Source organism: Miniopterus natalensis, chromosome X, assembly GCF_054644295.1.
Source record: "Miniopterus natalensis isolate mMinNat1 chromosome X, mMinNat1.hap1, whole genome shotgun sequence".
Classification (NCBI taxonomy): domain Eukaryota; kingdom Metazoa; phylum Chordata; class Mammalia; order Chiroptera; family Miniopteridae; genus Miniopterus; species Miniopterus natalensis.
Genome location: NC_142103.1, coordinates 71,637,676 through 71,649,893, shown reverse-complemented (window position 1 = coordinate 71,649,893; position 12,218 = coordinate 71,637,676). Strand labels below are relative to the sequence as shown.

Genomic DNA, 12,218 nt, shown 5'->3' with positions numbered 1-12,218 from the left:
TGGAAGATCTATCTAGTGATGACTGTAAAGCTTTAAAGTCCCCTACTATGGCTGTATTGCTGTCAATCTCTCCCTTAAGGTCCATCAAGTGTTTTCTTATATATTTAGGTGCTTCTAAATTGGGTGCATGTATGTTTACAAGGGTTATGTCCTCTTGTTAGGTCAATCCTTCTTTGTCTGTTTTATGGCATTAGTTTTAAAATCTAATTTGTCAGATATAAGTAGCTTTTTTTTGTTTATTTGTTTCCAATTGCACGGAATATTTTTTTCCATCTCTTCACTCGCATCCTGTGTAAGTCTTTTGTTCTGAGGTGGGTCTCATGTAAACAGCATATATTTGGGTCATATTTTCTTATCCATTCAGCTACTCTTTGTCTTTTGATTGGAGCATTTAGTCCATTTACATTAATGACAAAGGTTATTATTGATAGGTACTTATTGCCATCTTTTTCTTTATACCTATATTCCTCCCTCTCTATTTCCTCTTCTTTTTTATTTATTTATTTTTTTGGTCTTCACTCAAGAATATTTTTTCCATTGCCTTTTTTGTTAGAGAGAGTGAAAAGGAGAGAGAGAGAGACATTGATGTGAGAGAAACACATCAATTGGTTGCCTCTCACATGCGCCCCTACTGGGGTAGGACCTGTAACTGAGATACATACCCTTGGCCAGAATCTAACCTGGGACCCTTCAGTCTGTGGGCCAGCTCTCTAACCACTGAGTCAAACCGGCCAGGGCCTATTTCTTCTTTTTAAAGCAGTCTCTTTAATATTTCCTGCAATGCTGGTTTGGTGGTAATGAACTCATTTAACCTTTTTTTTTTTTTTTTGGTCTGGGAAACTCTTTATTTCACTTTCAATTTTAAATGATGTTCTTGTTGGATAGAGTAGTCTTGGTTTCAGGTCCTTGCTTTTTATTACTTTGAATACTTCACGCCAGTCCCTTCTGGCCTGAAGTGTTTTTTTGCTGAGAAATCAGCTGACAGCTAATAGGAAGTCCCTTGTAGGTAACTCACTGTTTCTATCTTGCTGACTTTAAGATTCTTTCTTTGTCTTTAACTTTGCTATTTTAATTATGATAAAATGATGTGAGTTTCTTTGGGTTCATCCTAATTGGGACTCTCTGTGTTTCTAGAACTTGTGTGACTTTTTTTTTTTACCACATTAGGGAAGTTTTCTGCCATTATTTATTCAAACAGGTTCTCTATCTCTTGCTGACTTTTTTTTTTTTTTAAACATATCTTTATTGATTTCAGAGAGAAGAAAGGAGGGGGGAGAGAGAGATAGAAACATCAATGATGAGAGAGTCATTGATTGGCTGCCTAGCCTGCAACCTGGGCATGTGCCCTGACTGAGAATCAAACCCCCATCTCCTGGATCCTAGGTTGACGCTCAACCGCTGAGCCAGGCCTTGCCGGGCCCTTGCTGACTTTTTTCTCCTTCCAGTACATCTATGATGCAGATGCTGTTACATTTCATGTTGTCACAAAGTACCCTTAAACTATCCTCATTCTAATTCTTTTTTCTTTTTGCTGCTCTAATTGGGTGTTTTTTTCTGCCTCATCTCCCAAATCACTGATTTCATCTTCTGCTTCATTTAACCTACTTTTAATTCCTGCCAGTGTATTCTTGATGTCAGATATGGTATTCTTCATTTCTGACTGGTTCTTATTCGTAGTTTCTATGTCCTTTTTCATGCTCTTGTAGTTCCCACTAAGTTTCTTATAATTCTCAGTAAGTTCCTTGAGCATCCTTATAATGATTACTTTGAACTCTATATCTGATAAATTGTTTATCTGCATTTCATTTTGTTCTTCTTCTGGAGATTCCTCCTGTTCTTTCATTTGGAGCCTGTTTCTTTGTTTCTCAGTTTTGGCTGTAGGACCCAGTGGTGCAGTCTCCTTGATATCCTGAGGTGGGTGCTTTAGAAATGTCCCTTGTGTGGGTTACGTGAGCCCTCCTGTTGTAATTGGGTTTTGATTGCTGTTGGTCCTTTCATGGGTGGTATCAACCCTCAGTCTGGGTGACTGAGGCTCAACTTCAACCATGTCGCTCAAGGTATTGTTAGGTGCTCACAGAACAAAAGAAGACAAAACAAAACAGAAAATGAAACCAAAAAAAAAACCAATAATAAAACAGTAACAACAAAAATAATAAGAAAAGAAAAAAGAATAAAAGTAATAGAAGACAAAAGAATAAGAGAAGAAAAAATAAAGGGGAAAAATATGAAAGGAAAGAAAGAATAAAATAAAGATTAGGAAAAGAAAAATGGGAAATAAAGAATAAGAGAAGAAAAAGGAAATAGAGTTAGTAAAGAGAAAAATAAGAAATATGAAGGAAAAAGAGAAGAAAATTTAAAAACAACAAGAAAAAGAAAAAAATAACAAAGAAAAGAATAAAATACAAAAGAATGAAGCTTGTTGGCTCCTGCTCTGCTGCTGTCTGAAGCCAGCCACCTGGTGTGCTGTTTCCCGATCTCAGGGAGGTTCTCTGGTGCAAGCCAATGTCAGATGCTGTCCACACCTGGCCCTTGGCAGGCAACCTGTGGAAGCTACAAGGGGTCCACCATGTGCAGTTGTCTCCACTGGGCTTGGCTGCAGATTGGAAAGACCAAGCAGCACTCCAAAGCCAGCTTTTACCAGCACAGGGCTCAGGGGAAGGTCAGCAAATATCCCAAGGCGCCCCAGGATCTGCCTCTGCTTGCCTCCACCTGTTGGCAATCTGCCAGGCTTAGTCACTGACTAGGCTTAGTCTCTGAAAGTGCCTCTGGCAGAATCTGGAGGATGGGTCCACTGGATCTCCTATGAGGGGGAGGTGCTGTTCAGTCTTCAGGGAAGATGGTGTATGTATATACCCCCCCATATACCCCCCCTTAGCCCCACCCCTGAGCCACAAGTCTGTGTCTGACCTGGATTTTTCCCTGACGTCAGCAGGGCGGAGCCCCTAGTAGTTAGATTGGTGGGGCCTATGAAGTCCAGAGGTTAGGTCCGCCAGAAGGACCGGGGCAGTATTTTTATCAGAACTCTCCCTGAGGTTCGCTGGAAAATGGTGGGAATGGCCCCATCCAAAGCCGGTCACTGACAACCCTCGAGACTGCCCAGCCTTCTAAACCCCAGCCTATGCAGCTGACTGCTCAGCAGGGCTTAAAATGTAGGGTGGGGCAAGCAGGATTCCAGAGGATGGCTGTAATTGCTTTTCCCCAGGCTAATGCTGCTCCGATGGGATTGTCCCTCCCAAGAAAAATGGCTGCTGCAGTATGGGAGGATGACCCAGCACAAAGATCCTAGCTGCGCTCACCCAAGTCTCTCCCCAAAGCCAGCCACCCCAAACTCTCTGGAGACTCCAGTCCTCACGGCCCTCCGTCCACCGAGCCCAGGGTGAGTAGCTGCGAACAAAAATTTTGCGCTTTTGCCCTTTAAACCGGTGGCTTTGACTCCAACAGGCTCTGCCTCTCCTTGGCGGACAGAAACCCCGCAGCCTTTAGCGGTTGGATGCCACCTGGGTGCCTATTCTTGGCTCTGGTGCTCGGGGCTAGGGAACCTGGTCTGGGGCGTAGGCTTCACGCCTCTCAGGGGGAACCTCCCACAGCTGATACATCCCTCCATAAGCGGGGCCTGCCGCCTGTGGGAACAGGGCCAGCCCTTTTGGGACTCCACTCTTTCTACCAGTTTCAAGGTGGCTTCTGAAGTCCTTGATTAAAAGTCTCCCACTCAGATAGTATCCGGTAACTCAGGGTGATCGTTCCCCGATTTAGTTGTAACGTTCAGTTTGGTTCTCGGAGGCGTTGCAAGGAAGATCCACCATGTTGATCCTCTCCTTTTGTTTCTTTTTATTGCCTGATTGCTCTGGCAAAACTTACATGTTGACTATTCAACTTTTATGTTGAGTAGAAGTGGTGAAAACAGGAATCCTTGTTTTATTCCTGATCTTAGGGGGGCAGCTTTCAGTCTTTCTTCAGTGATTATGATGTTAGCTGTAGCCTTTCACATAGGGCCCTTATTGAACTTAGAAACTTTTTTCTATTATTAGTTTCTTGAGTACTGTTATCATGAAAGGGTGTTGGATTTTGTAAAATGTTTTTACTGTAGCAATTGAAATATACATGTGGTTTTCCCCCCTTCATTCTGTTAATGTGGTGAGGTACATTGATTTTCATGTGTTGAATCATCCTTGCGTTCCAGGAATAAGTCCCACTTTGTCATGGTGTATAATTCTTTTAATATGTTGCTAAGTTTGGTTCGCTAGTATTTTGTTCATTATTTTTGCATCCATGTTCATAAGGGATATTGGTCTGAATTTTCTTTCCTTGCAATATCATTGGCTTTGGTATCAGGGTAATGCTGAATTTCTAGAATGACTTAGGAAGTGTTTTTTCCCCTTCAGATTTTGGGATGAGCTTAATTCTTTAAGTGTTTGGCAAATTCGCCATTGAAGCAATCTGATCCAATGCTTTTCTTTCTAAGAAAGTTCCGGTTTACTGATTTAATCTCCTTCCTAGTTATAGAACTATTTTGATTTTCTATTTCTTCACATTTCAGTCTTGCTAGGTGTTATTTTTTCCTGGAAATTTGTCAGTGCCATCTAGTTATCCAATTTGTTGGTGTACAATTGTTAACAGCGCTCTTTAATAATCACTTTTATTTCTGTAAAATAGATATCAATGTCCCCACTTTCATTTCTAGTTTTGGAAATCTGAATCTTCTCTCTTTTTTCCACAGTTAATCTAACTAAAGGTTTGTTGATTTTGTTCATCTTTTCAGTTAATCAAGTGTTGGTTTGTTTCTTTTTCTCTTCTCTATTTTACTTATCTCCACACTAATCATTATTATTGCCTTCCTTTTCCTAACTTTTAGTCTAGTTTGCTCTTATATTTCTAGTTCCTTAAAGTATAAAATTAAGTCATTGATTTGAGGTCTTTCTAGTGTTTAATGTAAGCATTTGCAGCTATAACTTTCCCTCTTAGCATGGCTCTCACTACACCCTTTAAGTTTTGGCAAATTGTATTTTCAGTTTTATATGTCTCAAGGTATTTTCTTTTTTTTAAAAAAAAGTATATCTTTATTGGTTTCAGAGAGAGGACAGGAGAGGGAGAGAGGGAGATAGAAACATCAGTGTTGAGAGAGTCATCGATCGAGCCCGCAACCCGGGCATGTGCCCTGACCGGGAATTGAACCCCCGATCGCCTGGATCCTAGGTCAACACTCAACCGCTGAGCCACGCCCGGCCGGGCTCAAGGTATTTTCAAATTTACTTTGTGATTTCTGTTTTGGTTGTTGAAGAATATATTTAATTTTTATATATTTGTAAATTTTCCAGTTTTCCTTTTCTTAGTGATTTCTAGTTTCATTCCCTTATGACTAGAAAAGATACTTTCTATGACTTCAATCTTTTAAAATCTACTGAGACTTGTTTTATGGTCTAATATATGATGTATCATGGAGAGTGTTTCATATATACTTGAGACAATGTGTATTCTTCTGTTGGGTGGAGTGTTCTGTATTCTTCTGTTGGGTGGAGTGTTCTGTACATATCTATTAGATTTAATTAGTCTGTATTGTTGTACAAGTTCTCTATTTCCTTATTGCTCTACTGTCTGGTTATTATACCCATTATTTTAAGTGGGGCATTAAGTATCCATCTATTATTGTAGAACTCTCTATTTCTCCCTTCATTTCTGTCAACATTTGCTTCATATATCTTGATGCTCTTATATTTGGTGAATATATGTTTATAATTGTTATATCTTTTGGGGGAATTGAACCTTTTTTCAATATATAATGTCTTTATTTTTCTTCCATAATTGTTTCTGCCTTAAAGTCTATATTGTCTGATATTACTATAGCCACTCCAGCTCTTTTGGTTTCTATTTGTATAGTGTATCTTTTTCTACCTTTTAAATTTCAACCTATTTTTCTTTAGATCTAAAGTGAGTCTCTTGTAGACAGTATATTGGTGGATCATGTTTTGGTTTTGGTTTTTTATTTTTTTATTTTTTTGGTAACATCAGTTAATAACATTACATAAATTTCAGGCGTACAATTTTATAATACTTTAAAAAAATCCATCCTGCCAATCTATGCCTTTTGATTTGGGAGTTTAATCCACATATATTTAAAGTAATTACTGATAAGGAAAGACTTCCTTTTGCCATTTTATTTGTTTTCTGCAGGTCTTATAGATTCCTGTCCTCACTTCCTCCATTACTGCCTTCTTTGCATTTAGTTAATATTTTGTAGTGCCAAGTTTTGATACCATTCTCATTTTTGTGTATGTTCTATAGACTTTTTGTGGTTATCATGGTGATTACATTACATTATAACATTCTAAAGTTATAATGATGTAATTTGAATTGGTACCAACTTATAATTGCACACAAAAACTGTATTATACAGATCAGTTTCACATACATATGTTATGTTATCGATGTCACAAATTGTATCTTTATATATTGTGTACTCACTACCATACATTTGTAACTTTTAATGTAGTTGTGTTTTAAATCTTGTAGAAAATAACAAGTGGAATTACAAACCAAAATTACAATGATATTGACTTTTATATTTGCCCAAAACACATGATCTTCCTCTTCTCAAATACCTATACATGTGACATTAAGCTAACCACAGTAATTCATGACCGTATTGCATCTCCTTAATAACTATGTTTGGTTTTGTTTTTTTTAAAAATATATCTTTATTGATTTTAGGGAGAAGGAGGGAGAGAGATAGAAACATCAATGATGAGAGAGTCATTGATCGGCTGCCTCCTGCACACCCCCGACTGGGGATGGAGCCCGCAACCTGGGCATGTGCCCTGACCGGGAATCAAACCATGATCTCCTGGATCCTAGGTCAACGCTCAAAGGCTGAGCCACGCCTGGCCAGGCGCATCTCCTTAATAAGAGGGTAGAAATCATATCTGATTCAGCTCTGTATTCCTAGCATAGAGCCTGACAAATAGAGGGTGTTTAGTATGTAACTGGTGAATACATAAATGAATGAATACATGAGTGAATGAGTACATGAATGAATGAACGAAGGAGGGTAATTTTGGATTGCCTAAAACACCTAAAGCCCCCAATCCTGGGGCATAAGACACCTGTTAATTCTCTCCTTACAACATTCTTTTTTTTTTTTTTCTCCTTCCTCCTTCAGCACAGGGACTGTGAGGTCCTAGATACCTTTGCTCAGCTCTGGGGTGCTGTCATACTAAGCTCTTTTGGAATCAAATTCAGCCTTGCCTCCTTCTAAAATGAGTCTCCAGAGGCCAGGATGCTCCCTGTAGTTTAGGAACTTTTGCTCCAGACCTAGCACCACCTCTGTTCCTCTGTGCTCGACAGCTGTGCCAAAATCCCACGACTATATCAAACAGGGAAAGGAGGGAGGGGAAGGTTGGGAGCCAAATATCCAGAGATTGGCAGACGGGCAGCTTAGGGATCCAGACAGGGCGACAGGGCAGAACTGCTACTGCTCATTGGGACTGGGGTTGGCATCTGGGTACTTGCTGGTCACACCATCCCATTGTTCCTTGATGTAATTGGCCACCTGTGGGAGGGGTCACCAGCCCACAGCAGGGCTGAAACCCTAGCACTGCCCTGTGTTTTCCAGTCAGAACCAGAGGTAGAAGGGAGTGATGTCACCAAAACAGAAGCGTAGGAATTTCTAGTGCTCGTCCCCACTGAGAAACATCAATCTGAACAACTATTCATGCATGAAAATTGCTTTGCAAGTGCTATGGATTTCAAATGAAGGATTAGAGTACCTTGGTGAAGCACAAAAATAATAAAAGATGAATTGAGGAGGGTAGGAAAGATAAATTTACATTACTCCCATCACCCCTCCCTCAAGCGTGGGCAGCCCATAGTGGACATAGACACCCTCCTTAGGAGAGGAGAGTGATGTGAGTAGCTGACTTTATGTGGACCCAAGAGCCAGCCTGGTGCAGCACCAAGGTGACTCCAACCACCCTAAATGACTCCCTGCAGGCTCCCATGAAGCCAGGTCCCCAGCTTACATTGGCACTTGCTAGCTCCAATGGCCTCAGGTGGCTTCCACTGAACTAAACCTCAGGTGGGCTCCTGCAAACCCAGGCCCATGGCTCACCCTAGCACTTGCTGGCACCAGCTACCCCAGGCAACTCTTATGGCCTCAGGTGGTTTCCTTGGCTCCAGGCTCCTATAGGGCCCCATTAACCCTGGCCCCTCGCTCATCTGGGCACTGGCTGACTCCAGTCACCCTAAGTTATTCCCATAGCACCAGATGGCTCCTAGCGGGCTCCCATGATCCCTGACTCCCAGCTCACCCTAGTGCCAACCAGCTCGTATACCTGGGCAGCTCCTGAAGGCCTTGGCTCTTGGAATTCTCCTGTAAACTTAGGCTCCTGGCCCATGCCACTGCCCTTGCTCTCATGGCATTAGGCTCCCAGTGAGCTCTTATGAAACTAGGGCCTTGGCATATCTCAGTGCCAGCTGGCTCATGTGGCCTTGTCAGCTTCTATGGCCCCAGGTTCCCAATCAGCCCTTATAAAATCAGGCTCCAAATGGGTACCCATGGTCCCGGGCTTCCAGGTGAGCCCAGTGCCAGGCTAGCCCCTGTGGACCCAGACTCCAGACCAGCTCCCACAGATCCAGACTCCTGGCCTGCCAAAGCACCTGACTCGTCTCAACAGAACAAAACTCCACGCCAGTCACTGAGGCACCAGGCTATAGGATGACTCTTGTGGCCCCAGGCTCTGGACCCTTTAGCCCTCCTGACTCCTGGTTGCCCTGCCTTGCCAAGTTTGCACAGGGCAGAAAAGTTGCTGGCTGTGGCCAGCCTGGGCCCTTGGTGCAAACTCTTTTGAAAGAATTTCGAAGAGTGAGAGACTTAGTTGTATGAGCAGGGGCCATTTTTTTCTCACATGTCCAACTGGTGCCACCATTCCTATGCAGAACCCTCCCTTCACGCAGACAAATCTTGATCTGCTTGGGCCTGATGAACTCTGCTGGCCTCACCCTGATGAATCCCTGAGACCCGGCCCCAACACAAAGGTCCACAGGCACTTGCCAGGTGGCAGCTGGCCTTGGTGAACCCAGAGACTTTTGCTGAGTGGTCTCAGTCCCCTCTCTGATACTAAGTTTGAATCTGTATCATTCTGGTGAACACCACTTGCCCCTACCTGGCGGCTCACTGAGAAATTACCTCACACAACTCGCCTATCACCAGAGGCTGTTCCAGTGACTGAGCCTAACAGGTAGTTTGCAAATGGAGCTGGATCTCAGGGGGCCTTGGACTTTTTGCTGAGTAGCCCCCAGGCTTGGGCTGGTGCTTGTACCCAACTTAACCCCTCCCCAGCACACCCAAAACCAGCACAGGCAGCAACAAACTGTGGATCAATTTCTAGCTCCAAACAGGTAGCCCAGGGCTGATCGCAGGCAGCAGCAGACCTTGGTCAGCACCAGAGTCCCTTCCAAGAGGCCCCAGAATGAACACACCCAGTGGCGGGATTCAGACCACATCAGAGCACAACCCAATTAGCTCCACAAGTGGCATACCCAAAGGGAGATCTTGGCAGGCACGAGACCCTGCTGAGGTGAATTCTGATTTCTGGAGTCAGCCCCCACACAGCAGCTCATATAGTGTGATTGAAATAGGTCCTCACTGTCAGCCAAATCCAGAGTAAACCCCACCCACGGATGGACCAATAGCAATCAAGACTCAACTACAACAGGAGGGCTCACATAGCCCACACAAGGGACATTCCTGGAGCACCTAGCTCAGGTGATCAGGGAGACTGCACCATTGAGCCTGACAGGATACATACTACATAAGGCCACCCTACCAAGACTGGGAGGCATAGCAAATCTACCTAATACACAGAAACAAATACAGAGCGGCAGCCAAAATGGGGAGACAGGTATGCTCCAAATGAAAGAACAAGAGAAATCCCCAGAAAGAGAACTAAATGAAATGGAGATAAGCAAGCTACCCGATACAGAGTTCAAAACAATGGTTATAACAATGCTTTAGGAACTTAGAGGAAAAGTGGATGAACTCAGTGAGAACTTAAAGAGAGTAAAATAAAAAGGACATAGAAACTATAAAAAAGAACCAGTCAGAAATGAAGACTACAATATCTAAAATGAAGAATACACTAGAAGGAATCAATACCAGATTAAAATGAAGGAGAGGAACAAATCAGAGATTTGGAAGACAAGATAGTAGAAAACACCCAAACAGAGCAGCAACAAGGAAAAAAGGATTTTTTACAGTGATTCTAAATGACACACTATATCAGATGGATTTGATTGACATTTACAGAACATTTCACCCCAAAGCTGCAGAATAGGCATTCTCCTCAATGCATATGGATAATTCTCAAAGATAGACCACATGTTAGGACACAAAATAAGTCTCTACAAGTTCAAGAAGATTGAAATCATATCTTGCGTCTTCTTGGACATTTACACTATGGAATACTATGCAGCTATAAAAAAGAAGGATCCCTTACCCTTTGAGATAGTATGCAGGGACCTGGAGAGTATTGTGCTAAGGGAAATAAGCCAGTCAGAGAAAGACAAGTGTCACATGACCTCACTCATATGTGGAATCTAATGAACAAAATTAACTGATGAACAAAATAGATCCAGAGACATAGAAGAATGAAACAGACTGAGGAATCTCAGATGGAAGGCGGGGCTGGGGGGGACAGGAAGAGATTAACCAAAGAACTTATATACATATATACATAACCCAGGGACACAGACAATGTGTGGTGAAGGCCTGGGGGCGGAGCGGGAGCAGGGTGGAGGGGGTCAATGAACAGAAAAGGGTGAAATCTGTAATACTTTCAACAATAAAGATAATTTTTTTTTAAAAAAAGAAAATGAAAGGAATCTACCAAAAAATTCCTAGACTGCCCGGCCGGGTGTGGCTCAGCGGTTGAGCGTCGACCTAGGATCCAGGCGGTTGGGGTTCAATTCCTGGTCAGGGCACATGCCGGTGTTGTGGGCTGCAGCCGATCAATGACTCTCATCATTGACGTTTCTCTCTCTCCCTCTCCTTTCCTCTCTCTGAATCAATAAAGATATATTAAATGAATAAATAAATAAATAAATAAATAAATAAATAAATAAACAAATAATAAATAAATAAAATTAAAAATAAATAAATAAAAGCAATTTTAAAAAAAATTTAAAAATTCCTAGACTAATAAGTGAGTTTAGCAAGGTCACACAATACAGGATCAGCATACAAAAGCCATTTGCATTTCTGTATACTGACTATGAAGAAATAGCAAACAAAACATAAAGCAAGGTGCTTTACAAATGCTCTAAAGGAAATGAAATACTTATGTATATATCTAACAAAGAGTGTATAAGATCCAACCATCCTTTTCTTGGGGTTCCTCTTCTGTCCAATGAACAGTTAGTGAGGGCAGTACTGCTAACGCCTAAACAACACATTCACCCCCGCCTGGGCTGCCCCTGAGGCCCTTCCTCTCCCACCCCCAGCCCCCCCCACCTTAAATTAAAAAAAAAAAAAAAAGTGTATAAGATCTATATGATGAGAATTATGCATTGCTGATGAAAGAACTCTAAGAAGACCTGAATGCCAAGAGCTAGGGGAAGAGGCGTCCAGGCCAAGCATCTCACCAACATTCAACTAACAAGATGCAGGAAGGGTAGAACCATGTGGCCCCTCCCTTACACATTAAAATAGCATTCTGTGTACTAGGCAGTGTTCACCCAGATAGGCCAAAATTAAGACATTCTAGCCAAATTACTGGACTATTTATTTAAGGGAAAACATTTTGTGCATTTATGGATAAAAAGAACTTGTGACTTATGGAGTTAAGAAATTTAGATCTTTGCTCAGCTGGCATGGCCCAGGGGTTGAGCATGGACCTATGATCCAGGAGATGGGGGTTCGATTCCCAGTCAGGGCACATGCCTGGGTTGCGGACTCCAGCCCCAGGGGGAGGACGTGCAGCAGGCATCCAATCAATGACTCATCATTGATGTTTTTATCTCTCTTCCTCTCCCTTCCTCTCTGAAATCAATAAAGATATATATATTTTTAAAAAGACAGGAAAAGCTTTAAAAAAAGAAAAGAAATTTAGATCGTTTTGGAGCGCTTCCATGTGGGGGCCCCAAGCTTAACAAAAAGAAATTTAGATTATCATTGGACTTTTCAACACAAACATTCATACCAAAGGAAAATGGGGTTACATTTACCATAT

General features: G+C 42.1%; 1 non-coding gene across 1 annotated transcript; it reads left to right on the top strand.

Annotated features, from left to right (window-relative positions):
* Positions 1-11,363: 11,363 nt before the first annotated feature.
* LOC148090562 (U4atac minor spliceosomal RNA) lies at positions 11,364-11,516 on the top strand. Its single transcript, XR_015713788.1, has one exon. It is a non-coding gene; the product is annotated as a U4atac minor spliceosomal RNA (small nuclear RNA).
* Positions 11,517-12,218: the final 702 nt, after the last annotated feature.